The sequence below is a fragment of the Canis lupus genome, chromosome 32 (assembly GCF_011100685.1).
Source record: "Canis lupus familiaris isolate Mischka breed German Shepherd chromosome 32, alternate assembly UU_Cfam_GSD_1.0, whole genome shotgun sequence".
Lineage (NCBI taxonomy): Eukaryota > Metazoa > Chordata > Mammalia > Carnivora > Canidae > Canis > Canis lupus.
In genome coordinates, this window is record NC_049253.1 from 26,837,879 (window position 1) to 26,863,883 (window position 26,005).

The 26,005-nt window shown below is 35.5% G+C and overlaps 1 protein-coding gene across 2 annotated transcripts in view; it reads right to left on the minus strand.

The window, feature by feature from the left end:
- The window catches only part of MMRN1 (multimerin 1), a 73,667-nt gene extending 69,509 nt beyond the window's left edge, over positions 1-4,158 (minus strand). Inside the window, exon 1 of one of the 2 annotated variants that reach the window (XM_038582138.1) lies at positions 4,006-4,155. The gene's annotated coding sequence lies outside the window, so the exon portion shown is untranslated. Of the gene's footprint in view, positions 1-4,005 lie in introns of both variants that reach the window. The other variant, XM_038582139.1, reaches the window with a different exon arrangement.
- Between the last annotated feature and the right edge of the window lie 21,847 nt (positions 4,159-26,005).

Here is a 26,005-nt window from a genome sequence, read left to right on the forward strand (position 1 = left end):
TTACACTGATGTACTTACCCAGGAGAAATAAAAACATGTCCACAAGAACATTCGTTCAAGAGGATTTAGAAAAGTCTTATTTGTAGTAGTAACCCCAAACTGAGAACAATTCAAATGTCCATCAAGAGAAGGTATAAATGAAGAGTGAAATGTCTAATAGTAAAATACAACTATAATAAAAAAGAATAAAATGCGGATGTATGTGAATAACATGAATGACTTCCAAATTAATATGTTGAGTGAGAGATTTGAAGCAGAAAAGAGTATCTATGTTACAGTTCTGTGTATGTGAAATCGAAGAACAGGAAATACTAATTTATGGTAAAAATCAGAAAGTAGCTTCCTCTGGGCGTAGGAGGATTTATTAGCAACAGACATGAAAGATCTGTTTGGGATAATGGAAATATTTTACATTTTGCTTTGGGTTGTGGGTACTAAGTATATACAATTGTCAAAATCAATGAATTGAATACTGAAGAGCTGAACATTTTATGGTGTGTAATTTACACATTAATTTTTTAAGTGTAAGAAAAATAACTTAATAAGCTTGAAATCAAGAATGTTTGCCTCTTTTCAGCAGCGAGTTGATCTTTTTTAAGTATACAATCTTTCCTTTTCTAAATAAAACAAATCTAATTCTTACATCCATCTGTGAAGCAGAGATGATTTCTAGGACAGAGGGTCATCTTAAGTTGGCTTGATATTTACCAAAAATTTCATATGCCTGGGACATGAAATGGAGGATAAGAATACAGTGGGACATTAAGGAAACTTCAGTGTTAGAACCAGGACTAAAATTTAGGTTTTCTAAAACCAAGTCAGTAGTCTTTCTATACTTAACTCTGTCTTCATAATACATTCTCTTAAAACCACATAAGCCCAGATAAATTTAGAGTTTAGACTTGTCCTAATTTTATTAATGGGGGAAAATGTTAAAGTACTGTTTCAATAACATATATTTACACACACATACACATACATATACATATATATGCACATGTCTAATTACATATATCCATATTTATATTTACTGTTAAGCCAAAATATTGGTAAAAATGGTTAAATATCAAAATCATAGATTTATGAGATGCCTGAGTGGCTCAGTGGTTGAGCACCTGCCTTTGGTTTGGGTTGTGATCCCGGAGTCCCGGGATTGAGTCCTGCATCAGGCTCCCTGAAAGAAACATGCTTCTCCCTCTGTCTATGTCTCTGCCTCTCTCTTTGTGTCTCTCATGAATAGATAAATAAAATCTTTTTTTTTTTTAAAAAAGAGCATGACTTTGTAATAAGACAGCAATTACAAAAAGACCTAATACTAAGTAGTTGAAGATAAATCCAACAATTATGATTATTGTTTTTTATCACAACAAAACCCACTTATGGTAGAAAAATGAAAAGCCAATAATATTTCTCCGTATTATAGAATTAAATTAAAGGAGAATGCTTGTTCTACTGAAATGTCATTGTAACATATAGATATCATCAAAATATGAAAGTAATCTTTCTGCAAGGGTTACTTTTCTTAAGCAGCAGGAAAGTGGTTAATATAACCCCTCAATTTAAATAAATTTAACTTAAATTTGGAGATATATCAGCTGCTGACAAACCCTCATTAGTAATAAATTTAGGAAATGGCCAGATGTCGTAAAGAAGTGTTATAATCAGAACAAAAATAGCTCACAAAACACTTCATTTTCATCGGAAGTATTCTTAGTAACTTTGACACATAACTTATTATACCAAATTCCTTCATTAGTTGTATCATTACTGTTCAGTTCTCAAAAGCTAAATTATAAATTGAAAGGAAGCCTTGTGGAAATGGATTCAATATATAATTTGCAACAATACATCAGTAGATGGAAGAAGGTGGGATTATGTATCAATGCTAGATACACCATTACTAAAGTTGTAGTAACAGTGCAATCAGAATGACATTTTACATTCGCCCTGAGCAACACTGACAAACACAAAACACCTTTCATTAATATTCCTTTCTCAGGCCTTCATTAAAAAAGGAAAGAAAAGGCATATATAATTTATTCATATATTATCATTCACACAAAACGAGAACACTTGTTTTTAGAGTTAGAAGAACTCATTTTAACAAAACAAGTACACCTGATATTAATTCTCAAATTTTAAAGATTTTGTATGTCATGACTTAGAAACCTCGACATTCCCTTGGAGACCTTAATACCTTAGAATAAGCAATTACTAAATTTAAGAAATGTGTTATAAATGTATAGCTTCAAATTTACATATGAAATTTTTAGTTTGGAAGTATGTATCTGCTAGATTAGAATTTACATTTGATTTAAATTTAGCTAGATGCTAGCAACACAACAATAAAATTAAGAAATTACCTCTCTCAGTAGTTACAGTTTGTTGCTTATCTTACAGTATGCAAATCTGCGTACCACTGGTTAAATTAAAGAACCAGAAAAGGGTATTATCTGCTCAAAACATTCCTAGGAATATAGGCACAGAAATTCTCCAGATTTTCATGAAAAAGCCAACAAATAACCTTCCCTTAATTTTATCAGTGCTGCTGCCTCCAAATCCCAAGAGATAATAATCTCCCCCCTGAATACATCTAGCCTAATAAAACACAATGTTTCTCTCGTATTTTCATGAACCGCTTTCTTCTAAATCCTTTATTCTTTTTAGAACCATAGGCAGGGGGCATAGAAAGAAGGCAGCATGTCAAATGGCTGCAGGTTTGAACCCAGGATCTTTTTCTCATCTCATTCCGTCATGTACCGCTGGTATGGTTTTAGACATGTGTCTTGGTCTAGACAAGCTTCAGTTACCTCCTCTGTATTCTTCCTCCAATGATTACATGGCTCAGGGCCTATGAGACCATTGTATACAATGTAAAGTCATATATTAATAAAAGTTGGAATATTATTATCTCACAAAACCAGAGCTATACTTTACCAATCCTCAGTTTAATTTCCATTACATTTCCTCTCCTCCTACCAAGACAAGAGCCTGGACCCATCCATCCCTGCTTGTTTTAAACTTTATTCTCACTCTACACACTAGAAAGCCTTCTGTATGGCTCCCCTGTTCTATTAACTCTCAATGGACAGATGTTAGGCCAATAGAAGAACAGATTAACACTGATTTGCCTTCTCCTGACAATTATGATTGTTAGCTCATTATGCACTGATTCTGTGCTAAGCATTGCATCGAGTGCCACATAAACTAAATTAATCCTATTCAATTTCTCTAAGGCATGTGACATGTGACTCACAATCTCCATTTTACCAGGAAATCGAGTAACTGGCCAGGGTATTTACTGGAAAATGACAGAACTGCCATTTGAATCCAGATCCTTTAAGCCTACAGCTTAAACTAAACCTTCTCTCCCAGGTTAACCTAATCTCACATATTAATTTAGATTCTTAACTTTTGTTAACAATAGAAGTCAACTTCTTGTTACATTAGGGAAATAGTAGAAACAATGAACACAGAGCTTGGTTTCAAAAGAAAGCAGCCATATTTGCAAACATACTAATTGTCTCTCCCTATGGCTTCTACACCCAGAGCAGAGTATCTGTGAAATTAAAGCAGCAACATACAACCACCAAAAAAGTAACAGTTTCATGAAACAAAGACTATTGATTTAGTAGATGAGTTAGTCTATCAACTAAAAGAATAGCCATGCAATTGACTGTACCATGAGTGATAATAACATTACAACAGTTTCCAATGAAATGTTTTTCTTCAGGCTATTTTCATAAAAAGCGTGAAATTTGACCAGAAGATTTTATCTACACACATGCCTACTGGATTACAATGTTTTGGAAAAATTTTAATGGAAAAATGCTGTAAAATTCTTTTTCATTGTATGTTACAGAAGTGCTAACACTATTAATAACTCAAAGGTGACCAGTAATCTTGTTAGAAGCAACAATAAATAGCAAACTTCTCTCTATCTTTAGGATTTTTTTCTTTCAGGCAGAATGTTGATTAAAAAAAGAAATCATGGGTCGTTCTTACCTTAATATCCTTTGCACAGGATATATACATGTGGAAACTTCTGTGGGACTCTCTTTAGGCTGTCTCCACAAATATTCACTTGTTTGCTGAAGCAGAGAAACAGGAGCTTAAGAAGAGCAGGGGGGGAAGCACCCTTAGGAGGGCCTTGCCTTTATTCTTTCTGTGAATGCCTAGCAACAGAAGCCCAGAGACCAAGAAACTAAGATGCCTGAGGGCACTGACCCCGGCCCGCCTCCTGTCCTTTCAGTGTTGCATTTAATCCTAGATTCTTACTAAAAAGTGTTACCCAAGATGAAGGTTTAGTCACCGCTGTGATTAATGTGTTCCAAATAATGCAAGGCCAAGACTTTTCTCCAGTTTCTTGATGGCAATATATTTCGTTAATCTGTAATATTTAAGCCTGTACGAAAGCAGGCATAAGATGTAAATCATCATTTTTAAGAGTTCGACTTTTAATTCTATCCCATTTAGAAACAAGAAAAACTGTAATGGAAACTAGGGTAAACTGCTCTAGCTTTCTGATGAACACCATTATTGCAGCCCTGGGCTGCATTCCTGAGAGCATTTCAGAGCCAGCCACACCTCACTGATAAATCTAATTCTTTGCTAGAACATTCTATCGTTTCTTCTACAGCTCTTGTAAGTGGGAGGAGAATGAGTTCTTCCAAGTTTGCATCTCAGACAAAATTTTTCTAGAACATAGATTTCAGTCAACTGAATCCGCTCAGTTCAGCTTCTGCCTATTTTAGCATTTGTCACCTTTCTTCTATAAAGTAAACAAATCTTATGCAAGCCAAGGGAGGACCCCTGCTCTGTTGTCTTTTAAATCCTCAGAACCAATCTTACACAGGGTAGGTGATCAATAAGTATGTGGGTGCCTGCCCCTGTAGCTAAAAGCAGTGGAAGCTTTGACACAAGTTTGAGTTCTTCCTCAAGTATATTTTGCTCCCTTAGAGATTTTTCTCTACAGTCAGCTGAGATTCCCTAACCAAACACATTGTTCATTGTTGAAAAACAGTCTCCAGGAATCTCTGGGTGGCATGGCCGTTGAGCGCCTGCCCTTGGCTCAGGGCATGATCCTGCAGTCCCGGGATCGAGTCCCACATCGGGCTCCCTGCATGGAGCCTGCTTCTCCCTGTGCCTGTGTCTCTGCCTCTCTCTCTCTGTGTCTCTCATGAATAAATAAATAAATCTTAAAAAAAAAAAAAAAACAAAAACCCACAGTCTCCAGATTTTAGGGCATTCAAATGTGTCTGTGTGAAACATTTTTGAAAGTTTAGATGCACATGGGTGGAAATGTCATTATAACTAAATTTCAGTGAGTTTTTTAGTGTCTATTTTTGAGGGACAAATTATATATCTATTATATAGAGATATATAAACAAAGACATTTTTAGAGAAAAAAGGAATAACTAGAACACAGTGGGGTTTTTTTCTGTTTTGTTTTGTTTTTTAATGAGGCATGTATTCCATTAGCTATCTAACTTTTGAGAAGTAGGTAGAACCATAAAATACTATCATTAATCTCTCACATGAAGTAATTCAAAATTCTATCCAGAATTCTATAAGAATACAATGTCATAAAAAAATAAAAAAAAAAAAAAAAAAAAAAGAATACAATGTCATGAGGAATATTGTATCTAGCTCTTCTCTATGCTCCCCAGGCCTGTCCTATTTATAGTCTGGGTAGAAAACTCCTGAAATACCTTATAAATGTATTATCTCATCACAAATAGAATGAATTGAATCATGAGTCATAGATAAATAAAAATATTTTTGCTTTGGCACTAAATGACTTAAACATTGCATTGTAAAATAAAAAATTATGCTTGGATGGATATAATTTCACATAAAATTGAAAAAGAGGCAAAAGCATTTAAAACAATAATTGTTCATTACAAGAAAAATATAAAATTATTTTCACAGAAATATATAAACAGAAGTATGTGAATTCAACAGAAAATACTGTGTGAGCATATGTGTAGCATTAGGCATGATAAAATTGAGATTCTACTATTTAAGGTATTCTAATAAAGTTAGTATCTTACTCAAATTTTTTAAAAACAAGAAAACTCATTATTTTTACATAATTTAGTATATAGTATATTATATGTAATGTCTATGTGGTGTTATGTATATATCGTATCTATGCATAATGTATATATGTATATATGCATAAGTACATGTATAGCATATAGAATATATAATTATATATATATAAACAAGAGAAAGAAATATATATATATAAACAAGAGAAAGAGAGAGAGTGTGTGTGTGTGTGTGTGTGTGTATCTCCCAAATAGCTCTAATACAAGGTAAAGGAATAAGCATTTCATTTTTTAAAAAAAGATTTTATTTATTTATTTGAGAGAGAGAGAGATGCATGAGCAGGGGAGGGGCAGATGGAGAGGAAAGAGAGAAGCAGACTCCCCACTGAGTGCAAAGTCTGACAGGCCACAAGGTGGGGCTAAATCCCAGTTCTCAGAGATCATGACCTAGGCTGAGGTCAGATACTTAACTGACTTAGCCACCCAGGCACCCCAAGGAATAAGCATTTTAAAGAGCCAATAGAAAATAAAGAGACATGGGAGTCATTCAGAGGTTACTTTTCTTCCATACTGATTTTCATAAATTTATGTGCTGGTATGTGTATGTAAGTAGAGAGAAACAGAGAGAATCTCCTTGTGGAAAAGAAACTTCATGAGTCAAAATTTTTCTTTTGATCTCATTATTGCATCTCCAGAATAATTGTTGAAAGCAGTTTTCCAAAGTAATGTCAAGTTAGGGTGCCTAAGTAGCTCAGTGGGTTAAGCGTCTGCTTTCTGCTCGGGTCCTGATATCAGGGTCCTGGGATCAAGCCCCGCATTGGGCTCCCTGCTCAGCAGAGGACTCAGAAGCAGGCTCCCTGCTTCTCCCTTTCCCCCTGTTCCCCCCACCTCTGTTCATGCTCTTTCTCTTTCTCAAATAAATAAATAAATAAATAATCTTAAAAAAAAAAAAAAGTAATGTCAAGTTTTCTGAAGCCTTCTCAATCCCTAAATATCACTTTCTCTACTGCAGCCAGGGGTAATTTACATAAAAGTCTAATCAGATTATGTGTGTTCCTGTGTTCAATTCTTGACTTTTCCACAATGCCTAAAATGCAACCCAGATTCTCAGGACACTAATGATTTTACTTCAATCTCACCTTACACTACTCTTTTCCTTGCCTACTGTGTCCCAGTCATGCTGATGTTCCTTTGGTCTCAAATTTGCTACTTTGTCATTGAACATTTGGGAGCCCCTTGCCTAGAAATCTGTCTTCCAAAGGGTGCTTTATTCTCATCATTAATTCTCAATTAGTTCTCAACTGTTCCTTCTTCCTTACAAGTATCTCCTTCAAATATGTATTTCACAATTAGTTGTTTATTTAGTATTCATTTCCTTCCTACCACATATCACAATTAGCTGTTATTTCACTTACTTGTTTTCAATCATTCTCCCCCAAAGGGAGAAATTCCATGATGGCAAAGGAACACATTAATCACATTCATTTGTTTTATCTCATTGCCTAGCATGAGATTTAACATACAGTAGGTTCTTGATAAGAATTGTAACTGAGTAGATGAAAAGTAACTTCTGAATTCCCATAGCTTTTTATTTGTACTTCTCTTTAAAGATTTAATCCTTTCTACTTGTGTTAGAGCTATTTGGAATAGAACTGGCACATTAAGTCCTCAAGTGTACAGGGCAGGATGTGCTCTTCCTCCCTTTCTTTCTTTCCTTCCTTCCTTTCTTTTTTTTTTTTTTTTCAGTTGTCCATAGCACCAATCTGCAGTCTGCTGTGGTAGATGCCACCGAGGTTCCTCTTCAGGAATAAAGAATTTATTCCCCCAACTGCTGGAAGAGAGCCTGAAACTGTCAACTTTCTTTGGGAATTATCTCAGCTGAAAATAACTGCCTTGCTCAGGGCTGGACCTTTTCCCAACTGTAGCCCACAGCAAGTGACCAAAGTTGAAATATAAAAACTCAGCTTCCTCAGGCTGACTACGGATAATTCTGAATGGATTGACCTAGGTCTTTACTGGAACTAAAAAGCATCTCAACTTGTCTCCCAGCCCACAACTACTCCCTCAGCCTTCCATAACTGTTGCTCTCAGGAATACTTTCTAGTAAACACCCTTGGAAGTAATCTCCATTTTTTTAAAGATTTATTTATTTATTTATTATTTATGATAGACACAGAGAGAGAGAGAGAGAGAGAGACAGAGAGAGGCAGAGACACAGGAAGAGGGAGAAGCAGGCTCCATGCTGGGAGCCCAACGTGGGACTCGATCCCGGGACTCCAGGATCATGCCCTGGGCCAAAGGCAGGCAGCAAACTGCTGAGCCACCCAGGGATCCCCTAATCTCCATTTTATAATCTGTTTCCCAGAGACATTGAACTGTAACATCTGCAAATATCTAATTCCCCCTTTTCCATAGTAAAGGACCCCTTATTTTAGCTGAATGAAGGCCACATGTCCTAGTATTCCCTGCAGTCTACTACAGCCATGTGACTAAATTTAGTGGGTTGTAATGAGAGATTGTGTCGATCTGCCAGAAAATGTTCTTAAAGAATTGCATTTGCATCTTTCTTTGCCCCTTCTTTCTTTTTGAATGAAGTATCTGGAGTTCTGACAATCACCTTGAATCAAGAGAATAGCTTGGAAACAAAATCCATGTGGGGAGAAGTATGAGCATGGAAGAGCCTGGGTCCTTGACATTGTGGTATATCTCTCTGATGCTGGACTGACCATGTCCAGACTTTTTGAATAGAGAGAAAAGTAAACTTCTATACAATTTAAGCCACAGTTAATGGGGATTTCCAGTGATTGGCATCCAACCTAAGTGCTAACTGAGTAAATTACACAGAGCTTCAAACATTGTTTTGAAATTTGAATCAATCAGTCAATAATTATAGGAAAGTGATCATTTTTAGGCAAATTAATATGATTGAGAGATAATGGGAGAACATATCAAATCTATCATAAGTTAACTTGGATATTTCAGTTTTTCCTAATTCTTGAGATCATACTACTTATTTACAAAATAATGAGACTAGTATAACCCATGTTTTCAACCTTGTGTCCCTAAACTTCAATGAAAACCTACACTATATTTTACATTTAAAGCATACCTGTGGGGGCACCTGAGTGGCTCAGTGGTAAAACGTCAGCTTCTGCTCAGATAGTGATCCCGGGGTTCTGGGATCGAGTTCCACATCAGGCTTCCCTCAGAGAGCCTGCTTCTCCCTCTGCCTATGTCTCTACTTCTCTCTCTCAGTCTGTGTCTCTCATGTATAAATAAATAAAATATATTTTTTAAAAAAAGGCATACTTGTGAAGGTGGAAAAATGATTCCAGTTGTGGGAAGTTAATGTCATGGTACTCAATGTCAGTCAGAGATCAACCTCCATTATGAAAAGTTTACATGTGTGACTTTAATATGTTAGAATCTTCAAATCCCCTCTCCTTTGAACTTGAAGGACACCGGAAAGTTTACCATCAGTCAGCATATGATTTTTGGGAAAGGAGAGGAAAGTTAATTAAAGTTGTGTCCTTTGTTCAGTTAAGTTTCAATAATGTATACTTGAAGATAACACAAAATCATATTTTCCGGGTATTTGATAAATGGGGCCATCAGTATCAACTCATTTTCTACATTCTTTACACCAAGTGATCTGCTACTGAAGAATATTTAATAAAGGAAGGCCAAAACTCAACAAATACATGAAGCAAAAGAGAGATGCTATCATTGATTTTGAACTAAAACAGGAGAGAAATTTTTATTTTTTATAAAAATGCATGAGTAAGCTTCAGAGAAATATATGAAGGGGAAATTGAAGCTTTGTAAAAATTCTGCTACGGATTCATATGACCTAAATCAAATGCTGTTTTGTAAATGTATTGCAATAATGTTGGAACTAAGGCTTAACATTCCTAATAGTAATATGCAAAATAAATCCTTATTTGAAAGGACACTGGGCCTCCACTTATCCCTGCTGGGACCATTTTTAAAAATTAATTAATTAATTAATTAATTAGAAGTATTAACCTGGAGGTCACTTCAAGACCTCTGCTTTATTTTTTTTTACATTGGTTTTAAGTTCGATTTGCCAACATATAGTATAACACCCAGTGCTCACCCCATCAAGTGTCCTCCTTAGTGCCCATCACCTAGTTACCCTACCCCCCCACCAACCTCCCCTTCCGCAACCCTTTGTTTCCCAGAGTTAGGAATCTCTCATAGTTTGTCTCCCTCTCTAATTTTTCCCACTCAGTTCCCCTCCTTTCCCTTAATGCCTTTCACTATTTCTTATATTCCACATATGAGTGAAAATATATGATGATTGTCCTTCTTTGATTGACTTATTTCACTCAGCATAATATTCTCCAGTTTATTTTCTATGCTGTTGTCACCTGGGCTGCTTTTCCTATTTTCTTTCCTGTAGTGATTTTGCATAAAGTTTGAATATATCTAAGCTATATGTATGTAAGCTAAGCCCTCTATGGTTTAAAAAAATAATAATAAAACAACAGATCTACAATTTAGGTAATAGTATAATGAATTAGTTGATTTAGTAATAGCAGCAATAAAATTAATACTAATGCATTAATTTTGAACATCTTCATTTAAAGTCACACACAGTATAGAATTTGTGCTTGTAATTATAATTAACTGCTTAATTCTCTAATTTAGTAGTCAAGAAGACAAAAATATTTTAGTAATAAGATGATTTAAGGTGAGACCACATAGACAGTAAAATTGTCATTACTCTTTAGGAAGTGCCATTGAGTTTGGGTATTGGTGCAAACAAGTCACAAAAAGACATTTTGAAAAATCAGAGAAATTTGGTAATGAACTATGTTAAATGAACAGGAATAATCTGATATACTTATCTGTGATAATGGTTTTGCAGTTACATGAGAATATGGTTCTATTTTTAGCAATGCAAATGAATGTGTAAGGGTGCAATGAGTAGATCTGGAATTGCCTTAAAATATTTCAGGAAAGGAGAAAAAGAATAAAATATCCATAATTTTATAAAAATCTTGATTCTCTGGTTTTGGTATGGGAGTTTATTTTATTATTTTCTCTTTTTCTAATACATTTTTACAAGGATAATTGAGTGTAAAAGCAATGAAAAATTGGTGGCTAGGAAATGCATTAAAAAAGAAATATGTTTAATAGTTTTTAAATGCCATCTATTTTGCTTATTTACGTTATGCTCTTGCAGAAAATGATTTGAACAGAAGAAGCCCTCCATAGGGATGAGTGTTGTGTGTCATTGTTTCAAGATCACTTGATTACCTTTTTAGAATGACATATATGGCCATATAGCTCTGGCCTAGCCACATCTGACCATGACTCTACTTCTTGCTCACTGTAAACTGCATGCTGGCCTCCCTGAATAGTTTTATGTCAAGGCCTTTATGTAAGCTGTTTCTTCCATCAGGAACACTCTTTTCCAGGGATCCTCATGCTTGCCCCCTCATTCTTTTAGGTCTTTCCTTAAATGTTGGCTCATTGAGGCTTTCCCTGATTATTTTATTTATTTACTTATGTTTTGAATTGAGGTATAATTGACAAAATTGTAAGATACTTAAAGTGCATAAGGTGATGATTTGATATGTGTATGTGTAAGGATTCCTTCCATCCAGTTAATTAACACATCCATCACTACACATAGTTATCTTTGTGTGTGTGAGAGAGAAAAGATTTAAGTTCTATTCTCTGAGAAAATTTCAACTATGCAATACAGTGTTATCAACTATAGTCACATTATGCATCAGATCTGATCATTTTCTTCGAAATGGGAACACCCACCTGCCTTGCCCCAATATTCTGTATCTGTTTCCCTGCTGTATTTTTCTTATTCAGCACTTATTATTTCATCATGTACTCGACAATAAACTCATAATTGTATGTGTTGCCCACCCCTTCTCCATAACACTGTAAATTCCGTGAAGGCAGAATTTTGTTCCTACTGCAGTCTCTATAATATTTCAAGTACTTGCTAAATAAACTTATAGGGCAGATTTTAAAAATAGAATGGTACAAATACAGCAATTGTTATACTTTCATTTGTGATTACCAGGCAAGGATTCTGAGACTGAGGGAGTATCGAAAGAAGAGCAGTGTGGTTCAACTCAAGTGTGGTTTGGCTCAAAGTCACCAGAAAGCACAGAAACCGTCTTCTTTTTTTTTTTAAATATTTATTTATTTATGATAGACAGAGAGAGAGAGGCAGAGACACAGGAGGAGGGAGAAGCAGGTTCCATGCAGGGAGCCCAATGTGGGACTCGATCCTGGGACTCCAGGATCATGCCCTTGGGCCTAAGGTGGGCGCTAAACCGCTGAGCCACCCAGGCGTCCCAGAAACCGTCTTCTTGTTCAAAAATATCTCATACAACATTCCACACCATAAGATTCCACTTGGGTCAAAAGTTGTGTTTTAAAATAACATCTTCAGAAAGTTAAATCTTTTATTTTTTCAGACTTTATGATGAATTTCTTAGAAAAGATTTCTGTGACAATCAAGAAATGACAAATATTTTCTTTTTTTAAAGATTTTATTTATTTATTCATGTGGGACACAGAGAGAGGCAGAGACATAGGCAGAGGGAGAAACAGGCTCCATGCAGGAAGCCCGATGTGGGACTCGATCCTGGGACTCCAGGATCACGCTCTGAGCCAACTGCTGAGCCACCCAGGCATCCCAGTGACAAATATTTTCATGTGAAAATGATAAATGATGAAGGCCTTTTTATATTTACAATGGAACATTATTCAGCCATCAGAAAGAATGAAATCTTGCCATTTGCAAGGACGTGGATAGAGCTAGAGAGTATAATGCTAAATGAAAGAAGACAGTCTGAGAAAGACAAATACTGTATGATTTCACTCACATGCAGAATATGAGAAACTTAACAAAAAGCAAAGGGGAGGAGAGAGAGAGAGAGAGAGAGAGAGATCAAGAAATAGATTCTTAACTATAGGGAACAAATTGGTGGTTACCAGAGGGGGTCAGTCATGGGATGGGTAAACTAAGTGATGGGGAAGGAGAAAGAGAATCTCCAGCAGACTCTTTGTTGAACAAGGAGCCTGACTTAGAGCTCAAATCCCAGGACCATGAGATCATGATCATGAATGTTTAACTGATTGAGCCTCCCAGGCACCCTTTGGCATAATTATTTTTATAATTATCCATGTATCAGTAGTTCATTCTTTTTTATTTCAGAGTACAGTTTTATTCTGTGCATGCACTCCAATTTGTTAATCTTTTTATCTATTGATATACATATGATTGTTTCAAGTTTTTTTGGCTATTAGATAAAGCTGCTCTGAATATTCATATATAAGTCTTTGTATGGACATATGCTCTCATTTTTCTTGGGCAGATGTATATTTAACTTTTAAGAAACAAACTATTTTCTGAAATGGTTGCATCATTTTATAGTTTCATCAAAAATGTGTGAGAATTCCAGTTGTTTTACATTATTGACCATCCTTGATTTGGTCAGTCTTTTTAAATTGTAGACATTCTTAAATATCAAAAAATATACTAAAAGAGTTTAATACTTGTAGATTTCTTTCTTTAAAAGTTTTACATATATGTTTGTTTATGTTAGATTTTTAAATATGTTTGTCTGTTTCTGGTATCAGAGTTGTGGTGGCCTCACAGAATAGATAGAAAGCATCCACATCTCTTCAATGTTCTGAATAGGTCTGTGTAGTATAGATATTATTTTTTCCTTAAATGATTGATAGGATCCTCCAGTGAAGTCATCTGTGCCTGGGATTTCTTGTCAGAAGATTTTAAACTATAATTTCAGTTCAATTTCTTTAATTAATATAGAGCAATTCAGGTTATCTGCTGATGTGACTTTTTCTTGAGTGAGACCTGGCAGTTGATGTCTTTCTAGGAATTCATTTATTTACTCTAGATTTTTGAAATTATTGGCCAGAAGTTGATCAGAATATTTTCTTATTATCCGTCTTATATCTGTAGGTTACGTAGTAATGTCATCTCTTTTTTTTTTTTTAATGTCATCTCTTTTATTCCTGAAATTTATTCCTCTATTTTCTACTTCATTGATTTCACTCTGATTTTATTATTTCCTTTCCTTTTGCTTATTCTTGGTTTTACTTGCACTTATTTTCCTGGTTTTATGTCTTTTCTAATATAGGCATTTATTTACTTATTTAAAGATTGTATTTATTTATTCATGAGAGACACAAAGAGAGAGGCAGAGACACAGGCAGAGGGAGAAGCAGGCTCCATGCAGGGAGCCCAATGTGGGACTCGATCCCAGAACCCCAGGATCATGCCCTGGGCTGAAGACAGACGCTCAACAGCTGAGCCACCCAGGAGCCCCTAATATAGGCATTTAGTGCTGGTATGTCCTTATTTTATCTGTACTCCCAAATTTTTATGTGCTGTGTTTTCATTTTCATTCTTAAAGATATTTTAAATATCCCATTTCTTTCTTCTTCAGCTCATGTGTTATTGAGAAATGTATTATTTAATTTCCCAGCATTTAGGGATTTTCTGGGGAAGCTTTCTGTCATTGATTTATAATTTAATTTCATTATGTTCAGAGAACATGCTTTGTATGAGTCTAATTATTTTAAAAACGTGTTGAGAATTGCTTTATGACTTAGGATATGGTCTATCTTGTTAGACTTTCAATATGCACTTGAAAATAGTGTATATGCAGCTGATTCGGGGGAGAGAGTTCTAAAAATATCAATTAGGTCAAGTTTACTGGTAATGTTATTTAAGTCCTTCATATCCTTAACTAAATTTCTGTCTAGTTATTTTATAATTGTTGAGGAAAGACTGTTGAAGTCTACAGCCGTAATTATGGATTTGTCTATTAGTCCTTGAAATTCTGAGATTCTAAGACCTGGGATCTTGCCCCCTGATGTACCTGTCTATATAAAATCCTTGGAGTGTTTCCTTGGTGGACCTCATCTAATCAGGTGAGCTTTAAAAGGGACAAGTGTAAAAAAAATAAAGGGGGGGGGGGCAAGTGTCCAAGTGAGAGGGATTTGAAGGATGAGAGGAATTCTGTGTGAGGGAAACTCCCTGTTCCTGGCATTGAAGATGGTGGGGTCCATGTGGCAAGGACTTCAGAGGGCTTCTAGGAGCTGAGAGAGGCCTCTCAATAACATCCAGTAAGGAAATGGAGACCTTAGTCCTGTGGCCACAAGAAAGTAAATTCTCCAAGAAGTATGTCAACTTGGAATAGGACACTGACCTCCAGATTAGAACATGGCCAGCTGACACCTTGATTTCAGCCATCTGAAACTGAGTAGAGAACACTGTGCCCAGACTTTGACCTATAGAACTGTGACCTAACATATAGGTGTTCTAAAGTCATTACATTTGAAGTAATTTGTTATGCAAAGCAGCAGAAAGCTGAAACAGTGCATAAGCATTTAAGATTTCTATGTCCTCGTAATTAATTGGAAGCTTTATTATTATGAAACAAACTTCTTTGCCACTGGAATACTCTTTGATCTGAAATCTACTTTGTCTGATGTTAATAAAACCACTTTACCTTTCTTTGATAAATGTTAGCATGGAATATCTTTTACAATCCTTTACTTGTAACCTGCTTTTGTTTTATATTTAATCTGGATTTACCAAAGACAGCATATAGTTACTGTTTAATCTGATGTCTGCCTTTTAATCGGGGTGTTTAGACTTATCACTATGTTTGATTATTATATAGTTGGATTTAAATTTATCATCTTGCTATTTGTCTTCTATTCATCCCATCTGTCCCTTGCCACCACATCCTCCACCCTTGCCTTTTTTCCTTTGCCCTGTCTTCTTTGTTTTTAAGATATACTTCATGATTCTTCTTTGTTGGCTTATTAGCAATAACTCTTTATAATATTATTTTGGTTTTTTTTTTTAAGATTTATTTATTTATTCATTCAGAGAGAGAGCGAAGAGAGAGGCAGAGACACAGGCAGAGGGAGAAGGAGGCCCCATGCAGGAAGCCCGATGTGGGACTTGATCCCGGGTCTTCAGGATCACACCCCGGGCTGCAGGCGGCGCTAAACCGCTGCGCCAATGGGGCTGCCCATCATTTTGGTTTCTGTAGTGTTATTATCCATCTTTAAATCATCACTGCTTACTTTTAGGGGATATTATACTACTTCCTGTAAACTAGAAAAACCTTACAAAAGTATTTTGCATTTTCTGCTCTTCCACAATTTGTGTTATTTTGCTATATATTTTTCTTCTGCATACGTTGTAAACCACACAATAGATCATCGTTAATTTTTTGAATTAATTCTCTCTTCGGGATCCCTGGGTGGCTCAGAGGTTGAGCGCCTCCCTTTATGCCCAGGGCGTGATCCCAGAGTGTCAGGATCGAGTCCCACGTCGGGCTCCCTGCATGGAACCTGCTTCTCCCTCTGCCTGTGTCTCTTCCTCTCTCTCTCTCTCTCTGTGTCTCTCATGAATAAATAAATAAAATCTTTTTAAAAAAATCTCTCTTCAAGAGATTTAAATAATAAGACAAAGAACCTTTATATTTATTCATGTAGTTACCATTTCTTGTGCTCTGCATTCCTTTGTATAGGAATGCGATTTCACCTGGTATCATTTTCCTTCTGCTTGAAAAGCTTCCTTTAACATTTCCTATCATGCAGGTCTGCTGCTGATGACTTCTTTCAGTTTTCATGTCTAACAAAGCCTCATTTTACTATTACTATTATTGTTATTTTATTTTTATTTTGCAATTACTGATTCATTCACTATTACTTTTGAACGATATTTTGGCTGAGTGAAGAATTCTAAGTAGTAGTCTTTTTCACCAGTGCTCTAAAGATGTTACTCCAAAGTCTAGTTTGCATTGTTTCTGACAAAAAAGAAGAAGAAGAAGAAGAAGAAGAAGAAGAAGAAGAAGAAGAAAGCAAGCAAGAAAAAACAAGTACTGACATCCTTATCTTTGTTCTTTGTTCCCCTCTACACAATGTGTCTTTTTTCTCTGGCTGCTTTTGAGAGTTTTTCCTAGGCAATTTCTTTTTTTTTTTTTTTTTTTTAAAGATTTTATTTATTTTTTCAAGAGAGACACAGAGAGGCAGAGACAGAGGCAGAGGGAAAAGCAGGCTCCATGCAGGGAGCCCAATGTGGGACTCAATCCCAGACTCCAGAATCATGCCCTGGGTGTGAAGGGAGACGCTCACTGCTGAGCTACCCAGGGATACCCTCTTCTTCCATTTTTGAGAGTTCCATATATATTTGGCTACTTGAAGTTATCTCACAGTTCACTAGTGATGTGTTATTTCTTTTTCAGTTGTTTTTCATTCTAGGTCTCATCATGGGCAATTTCTAGTACTAGATCTTCAAGGTGACTAATCTTCTTTTGCAATGTTTTATCTGCATTAATAATCCCATCCAGTGTATTTTCCATCCTAGACATTGTTTGAGTGTTTTTTATATCTTCTCTGTTCACACTTACTATGTTTAACCTTATTTCTACTTTATTGACTGAATAGAATACAGCTAAAAGTGTTCAATATCCTTATCTACTAAATCTATCTTCTGTGTCATTTCAGGGTCATTTTTAGTTGATTTGTTTTTCTTCTCATTATGAGTTGTATTTTCCTTTATCTTTGCATGTCTTATAAATTTCAATAGTATGCCAGACATTGCAAATTTTTCCTGTTGAGTGTTAGATATATTTGTATTCCTTTAAATATTAAGTGTTGTTCTGGTATATGGTTAAATTACTCAGAAATAGCGTGCTCATTTTAATTCTCACTTTTAATTTTTGTCAGGTAGAACCAGAGAAGCATTTAATTAAGGGCTAGTTTCTCTTGACTACTGAGGCAAGATAATTCCTGGTATTCCAATGCCTTGTGAAATATGTGGTGTTCTACTCTGGGTATGAGGAACAGACACTATTCCTGGTCCTATGTGATCTCAGGAGTTTGTCCCCTTCATACTTTCTCCATGGTCCTTTCCCATATATTTCCTCATATGTTTATATTCAGCAGTATCCAACTAAATACTATAAAGTGGCCCTCTGCAGAACTCTGCAGTTTTCTCTCTGGATAGCCCTCTTCCCTCCAGTATGCTGTCCTGTAAGCTATAGGCACCTTTGGTTTTCCAATTCCCAATTCTATCCACCAACTTGAAGAGAATGCAGTGCTCTGTTTAGGATCCTCCTGCTGTGCCATGGCCTGGGCACTTTATCCAGGCAGTAATCTAGGATATCCACAAGGTTCACCTTGGTAATTGCTCTTGTGTCAGCAATCACTGTTCCCTGATATCCAATGCCTAAAAAGCCATTATTTTATATATCCTTCCTGATTTTTTGTAGCTATATCAAGCAAGAGGATAGAGTCACTCCCTATTAACTCCAACTTGGGTAGAAGCAGAAGTTTCCTAATTCAATTTCTTTTGGGGTTTTTATCTGCTGGAGAGATAGGGATGGAAGATTTTTTTAAACATTTGGATTCATGTACTGGTCTGATATGTTATACTTAAAATACTCTAAAATAAATTTATTCCTAGAATGAGGTTATTACTAATGAATCTCATTTAGAATTAAACATAAGAGAAGAATATAATCTTCATGAACTCTTTCCTTATGTAAGCTATAGTAGTGTCTAGCACATTCTGGAAAAAATTAGGAATCCTCTATTTTTACCATTCTAGAGTATTCTTAGAGTAATTATTAAAGAGAATCCAATTCTAAAAAGTAGTTTTACAGTTCTACTTGTAAATTTAATAACATTAGAAAAGACCCTGACACGAACTAAATTGAAGTGACTTAGCATGTAAATGTTAAACTACCTCTGTGAACAACATAAAGTCATTTGAAATGTAGCCCAGATGAATGATCCTTTTGTAATATCACAAATCTAAATTGCTCAGAACTTCCCTGGATTTTCTTTTATCTGTTCATATGTTAACAAATTCATTATATAAAATATCTTTTTGACTAAATGGGGAGACAAATATGACAAAGATTAAGCAGTAGATAATTTCCATATGAAGACTATTAGCTAGTTATGAAAGGAAAATGGAACAGAGAATTTAATACATTTCTTTGGGATTTTGCTTCTATTTATCCAAAATATAGATCCTATGCTGGAATTATTTTATTTTTTAACAAACTTAGGATTTTTAGTAACAAATAATCACAGTTGATGTATGATTTGAATTATTTTCTTCATGAATAACAATATTTAATTAGTTGATTTGCTATTATCAATACTTAAAATCATCTGGCAAAGTAAAAACAAAGGCCATAGCAATTAAAGATAATAAAATAAAAATATTTTTGTATCATTCAAATAACTAAAAATATATTTATATATTTCTTATAGAAATGATTTTATATAAAAGCTCCAAATACTTTTAGTGAATCAGTGAAGGTAATCTTAGTTTTGTGTGCATCCATAAGATTAATTACATAAAGTATTTGAAGATTTCTTTTTTTAAGGTTTTTATTTCAATTCCAGTTAGTTAACACAGTGTTTTATTAGTTTCAGGAATACCATATAGTAATTCACCACTTCTGTATATCACCTAGTGCTCATCACCTATTTAGCCCATCTCCCCATTCCCTCTCCCCTCTGATTACCATTTATTCTCTGTACTTAAGAGTCTGTTTCGTGATATGTCTCTCTCTCTCCTTTTCTTTATTTTTTTCCCTTTGCTTTTCTGTTTTTGTTTCTTGAATTCCATATATGAGTGAAACCATATGGTATTTGTCTGTCTGACTGACTTATATCACTTAGCATTATATTTTCTAACTCCATTCATGTCACTGCAAATGGCAAGATTTCAGTTTGTTGTTTTTGCTTTTTTAAAATGTATTTGACAGAGAGAGAGAGAGAAGGGGCACAAGCAATGGAAGTACCAGGCAGAGGGAGAAGTAGGCTCCCCACTGAACAGAGAGCCAGGTGTGGGGCCCCATCCTAGGACACTGGGATTATGACTTGACTGAGCCACCCAGGCACCCCTCATTGCTAACTTTTAAGTAGATAGTTATGTAATATTTATATTTATAAAAATTTCAAAGCTATAACACATTATACAATATAAAAGAAATGATATAAGCTCTTAAATACAAATTTAGAAATACAGTATGAATAAAACGCCACATATTTCTCTCTTTTTAACATATTGATAGCATAGGATAAATCAGTCTTATACTATTTTTTCTTGGAAACTAACAAAGAAATTTTAGCTTTAAAGTACATGCAACTTTGTTTCTAAACAGCAGATGGCAGTATCAAATTCTAGATTCACTTTACAATATTTTTTTTTCTATTTTTTTTTCTTAAACTTTTTTTTTTTTTTAACTCATAATGCAATGCTTGGCTTAACCTCAGAAACACAATTAGGTTTAATTCAACAAATATAGTTTTACTGACATTAATTCCTGAGGAAAAACGTTTGCAGAACTGCTTTTTCAGAATTAATATCTGATAGTAGTTGAAAGCCAATTGGTTAAATTTTGGAGGCATTAACATCAAAACAAAGGAAATCAAACTCTTAATTCAATTGATTACGCTAATAACCCTGGAACACTCCACTTTAAAACTAGGATAATCTGGGGGCACCTGAGTGGCTCAGTTGGTTGGTTAAGTGATGGACCCTTGATTTCAACTTGGGTCATGATCTCAAGGTCATGGGCTTAAGCCTGAGTTGGGCTCATGTAGGGATGGAACCTGCTTAAGATTCTCTCCCTCTCTTCCTGCCCCCCTCTTTCTCTTAAAAAACAAAGCAAGGGCAGCCCGGGTGGCTCAGCGGTTTAGCGCCACCTTCAGCCCAGGGTGTGATCCTGGGGTCCTGGGATCGAGTCCCACGTCGGGCTGCCTGCGTGGAGCCTGCTTCTCCCTCTGCCTGTGTCTCTGCCTCTCTCTCTGTGTGTGTCTCAGGAATAAATAAATAAAATCTAAAAAAAAAAAAGAATCAACAAAAAATAAACAAAAAAATCCCCTAGAATAATCTCCTCTGAGCAGAGATTATGATGGTTTGTGAGGGAAAAGCCTGCGTTGAAGTACACTAGAACATGGTAGCCATCAGGAAGCCCAAGCAAGGCCTGATGGTCACATGGATTCTAAAGGTAAAATAAACACTAAAAATTAAAATAAAATAAACCAATAAAATTTGCCAAACTGTTATTTTCTTTCCCTCAAGAAGTGTAGTTTAGGGAAGAACATATGGGGAAAGAGCTGAGAAGAAGGAAGAAAGATGGGAAAAAAAATAGGTTCATTCTCACAGAAGAGAGATATTCCAGTCTGGTATAGGAAGAACAGATTTATTTATTGTGAAACTATGCTGTAAACACAAGTTCTTTGGTTGAAGAGTTTAGTTAGCAACTTTATCCTGATGATTCTCTTATTCTTATTCTGGTCCATCCTGGCTCTGCCAAGTAGGGCCAGAGGTAGGGTTGCCAACTTCAAGTGCTCATCTGTTTATGTGTTGTATTTTGTCCCACTTTCAGCAATGCCAGTGATATATCATTCTGTTGTGCCAAGTGTTTTTCTTAGAACAACATTTTGGAAATTGAGCCTAAAATATTCTCTTGATCTATCATTATCCCATTTCTCTTGTTTATATCTTTTTTTTAAGTACTTTTTCTGTTTGTCACTCAAAAATGAATTATATATCTTTTTCTCCTTACTTAGCAAAATATTAAAGATTTAGTTTTTTCCATGTTTTCTACCTCATTCTTTTTTTTTTTAAGATTTGACTTATTTATTCATGAAAGACACACAGAGAGAGGCAGACAGTAGGCTGAGGGAGAAGCAGGTTCCCTGCAAGGAGCCTGATGTGGGACTCGGTCCCTGGACCCCAGGGATTATGTCCTGAGTGGGAGGCAGGAGCTCAACCGCTAAGCCACCCAGGGGTCCCTCCTACCTCATTCTTTTCAACTTCTTGATTATGCTTCATAAAATGGATTTTGAATGTAACTGTTTTAATCCCATTTAATAATATACTTTTTTTTCTGTTACAGAATATCCCTCATGTGTAACTCAGAAGATACCCACACTGTGGTTTACACTTTCACTATTGCCACTTCTCTACTAAGTTTGTATAAATGGCTTGTTCATTTATTTTGACTCTACCATAAACAATGTGCATTTGTTTTGCTGATTTAGTAACATCAAGAATAAGATTTATTTTTTTTAATTTATTTATTTATTTTTTAATTTTTACTTATTTATGATAGTCACAGAGAGAGAGAGAAGCAGAGACACAGGCAGAGGGAGAAGCAGGCTCCATGCACCGGGAGCCCGACGTGGGATTCGATCCTGGGTCTCCAGGATCGCGCCCTGGGCCAAAGGCAGGTGCCAAACTGCTGCGCCACCCAGGGATCCCAAGAATAAGATTTAATTGTCTTTATCTATTTTCCCGGGATTTAAAAACAAAAGGCCTTAAGTAAATCAGTTTCCATTCCTGGTTGTGCAGAACTCCGGAGTGTTACTATCTTGGGAGGTCATGATGCTTTAAAAAACAAACCTACGAATAAACCAAGATAAAACTCAGTGGTGTCTGGAGTTCAGGAAGGGTAGGACTGGCATCACTGATAGAGCTGTTGGGGTCCTATTCACAGTCTGGCTTCCACCTAGAGAATAAGAGTAAGAGCGGGAGGAGCAAACAAGTGCTTGCAGGTGACACATAAATGCGTACATGAATGAAGGAAGATTCATTTTTCATGAAAAAGACATAGTGCTGTCTTTCCTATTGCCACTATTCATAGACATGTCGTATGTTATGATTAGTTTCAATTGCAAAAAAGGAGAAAAATGAAAAATAGCAATCACTTAAATAACAATTTCTCTCTTTTGGAGAAATTCAAAGTTGTCAGGAGCTGGGATGATAACCACGTTCTGGAAGGTTTCAAAGATCAAAACTACATCTCATCTACTACTCCGCCATCCTCAGTATGTGTCCCATGTCCTTAAGGTCCAAAATGGCAATAACACCTTTCCCCATCATATCTCTATTTCAGGAAGTAGAACAAAGTATTATATGGAGAAGAAATGAAGACAAAAAGCTGTGCAGCAGATGTCTTTACAGGAGGGTGACACTTATGTTAACATTTAATTGGCCAAAACTTAATCTCATATCCCACCAAACTGTAAGAGATTATAGAAAATGTGTCTTTCTCCATTCTACCTGGATGTTATCCCTGAACATTTCTCAACACAGAGATCTATGTAACCCACATTAAAAAGTTAGTGTAGATAGAAACCTAGTCCTTTAACTGAGTAGAAAAGTACAAATGCTGTATTAATCGTCTTTCTCAGTTTTGATTGTGACAATCCAAATGAATTTGATTGAAACTAAAATAAAGGAAATGCATTTTACTCTGTTGTTATGGTAACTAGAATGGTTGAAATGCACTCATTATTTTCACGGCATAAATGATACATTTCTAACCATGTATTTTAAATAAAATTGCTGCAGGATTTGCCTAAAAGCCAGAGTATAAAGGAATATTTGTTTCTTAGTTGGCAAAAATCAGTTTTGACTAATTTGACACATCTTCAGCAGTTCTGTATTGTATTTGATTTAATTAAATTGTCATCTTGTTTTCATAATGAGTAATGGAAATAAAATTTAAAGGTCTAAACAGACGAAAATTCAATTTGAATTTATTGGGTGAACCACTTAAAATGTTCATTTGTAATTTTACTAACAGAATAAATAAGTAATTTCACTGGATATAAGCCATCTCAAAGAGAACATGGCCAATTGCAGTGGCTTTAAGGGATTTAAAGTAACCTATAGATTATGTTCTCAGAGTCCACAAAATGTTACAGCCCAATATTTGGAAAATCAACATTTTGCTTATGACATCGGACAAGATGTGCCTATGGATAGGTGTATATAAAGTTGTAAAACATAAGGCAAGTTTTAAACTTCTGACCACGGTGGAAGCTTTCATGTTTCAAAAACTTTCAAATATTTAGTGTTTTGTAAAAGGACCATGGTTATATAAAAAGTTAACACTACAGTGAAAGATATACAGGAACTCTCTGTACTTCATAGTCTTTTGTCAATCTCATATTATTTCAAAATAAAAAATGTCTTAAAAACGTTCAGTCTTAAAATACATTAGAAATGTTTATTTGAAGTTTTATTTGGCTAATATATTAATAATATTATATACAGAAAGACAGAGAGTGAAAAAGTTATATTGAATCTGACTGCTGTTTTCAGCCATTCACATTTAGCCTCATCAACTTTACCTCAAGTTGGTCCATTATCCCCTCCCAACTTAGGCTCATGGTTAGGTTATAGTAAATATTTGAAGTAAATAGCAGAAGCATTGAGATATCAAGGATTCACTACGTGTCAGAAAATGATAAAGTTCCACAGCCTTTTAGCACCTATGCCAGGCTGCCTTAGGGTAAGCATACCTCACATTCATAAACAATGGTCTACAGCTTTGAAAGACAATGTGAAAGGAAGTATTTACCCTAGTGGTTTGTTAAAGTGTTAGGAAACAAACCTAATTCAGCTTTCCTCATAATGCAAGCTTTTTTCCTACCTTCTTTTTCACAATTAAAGCTACTTCCATTTTTCCAGATGTCTATATGTTAACATAGAAATGTTTGGGTTTTTTTGCTGAAATACAGGTTTGTGTTTATATTCAACACCTCTTTTCCATCCAACCTTCCAGTTTAGCATGCTCTTGATCTGACCTGCCTGCTCCCTCATAGTCTCTACCTTTTATTATTACATAATTCATCCCATGAAACACCATCAGCTTTTTCTTTTTTTTTTTAAGATTATTTATTTATTTATTCATGACACACACACACACACACACACACACACACACACACAGAGGCAGGGACACAGGCAGAGGGAGAAGCAGGCTCCATGCAGGGAGCCTGATGTGGGACTCGATCCCTAAACTCCAGGATCAGACCCTGGGCTGAAGGCGGCGCTAAACCGCTGAGCCACCCAGGCTGCCCCCATACAGCTTTTTCTATTGCACATCAATGTCTCTGGACCTGCCCTGATACATTCCCCCCCCCCCCCCCCCCACACACACACATATTCAAAGATTTTGAGGCTTAATACTGAGCTCCAGTTTTCATTCTATTCAGTTCAATAAATCAGAAGCACATTTTACTACAGGCTGTGGACTAAACATTTTTATTCACAAAGAATTAAGGCCAAATGTCTGCACTTGTGAAAACAGTGGGGGAATTGGCCATCCAGCATTGTATTCATTCCTACTTTCCAAATTTAGTCTATTTTAGGAAAAATGGACACTAAGCTCTCTAAATCTACACTCCAAACTTCCTTTCTCTTCATTTAAAGTACCTACCCTTTCTTCATTTCTTTCTTTTAGGTTATCCATGAAGATCCTTTGAGGGATATTTATTGCAAACTTTTTTCTAAATCATACAGCAACAAATGATCCCCTGATTTGCTTTTAAGGAAAACATATTTACACAAGTTCAAGGACATGAGACACTTAAAAAATGAAGAGATTTTATGATATAGCAATTTCATTTCATTTAAATCAAAACTTGCAGAAGCAAAGTTTAATAATAGTAAGTTTTGGAATGTTTAGACATGGAGAAAGCCTTCTGGTACATGTTTAGCACATTCTATTTAGTATTAATATAATCTTTATCTGTTCTTTTTTTTTAATTTTTTTTTTATTTATTTATGATAGTCAGAGAGAGAGAGAGAGAGAGAGAGGCAGAGACATAGGCAGAGGGAGAAGCAGGCCCCATGCACCGGGAGCCTGACGTGGGATTCGATCCCGGATCTCCAGGATCGTGCCCTGGGCTAAATGCAGGCGCTAAACCACTGTGCCACCCAGGGATCCCTCTTTATCTGTTCTTTTTATCCTCTATTAGTTTGTAAATTTCTCAAGAAAGCAAGGACACCCTTTAATTTTCTTTTTTTCATAATATTTTCTATTACACTCCACAAAGACATATGATGAATCTTATTTGTTGAA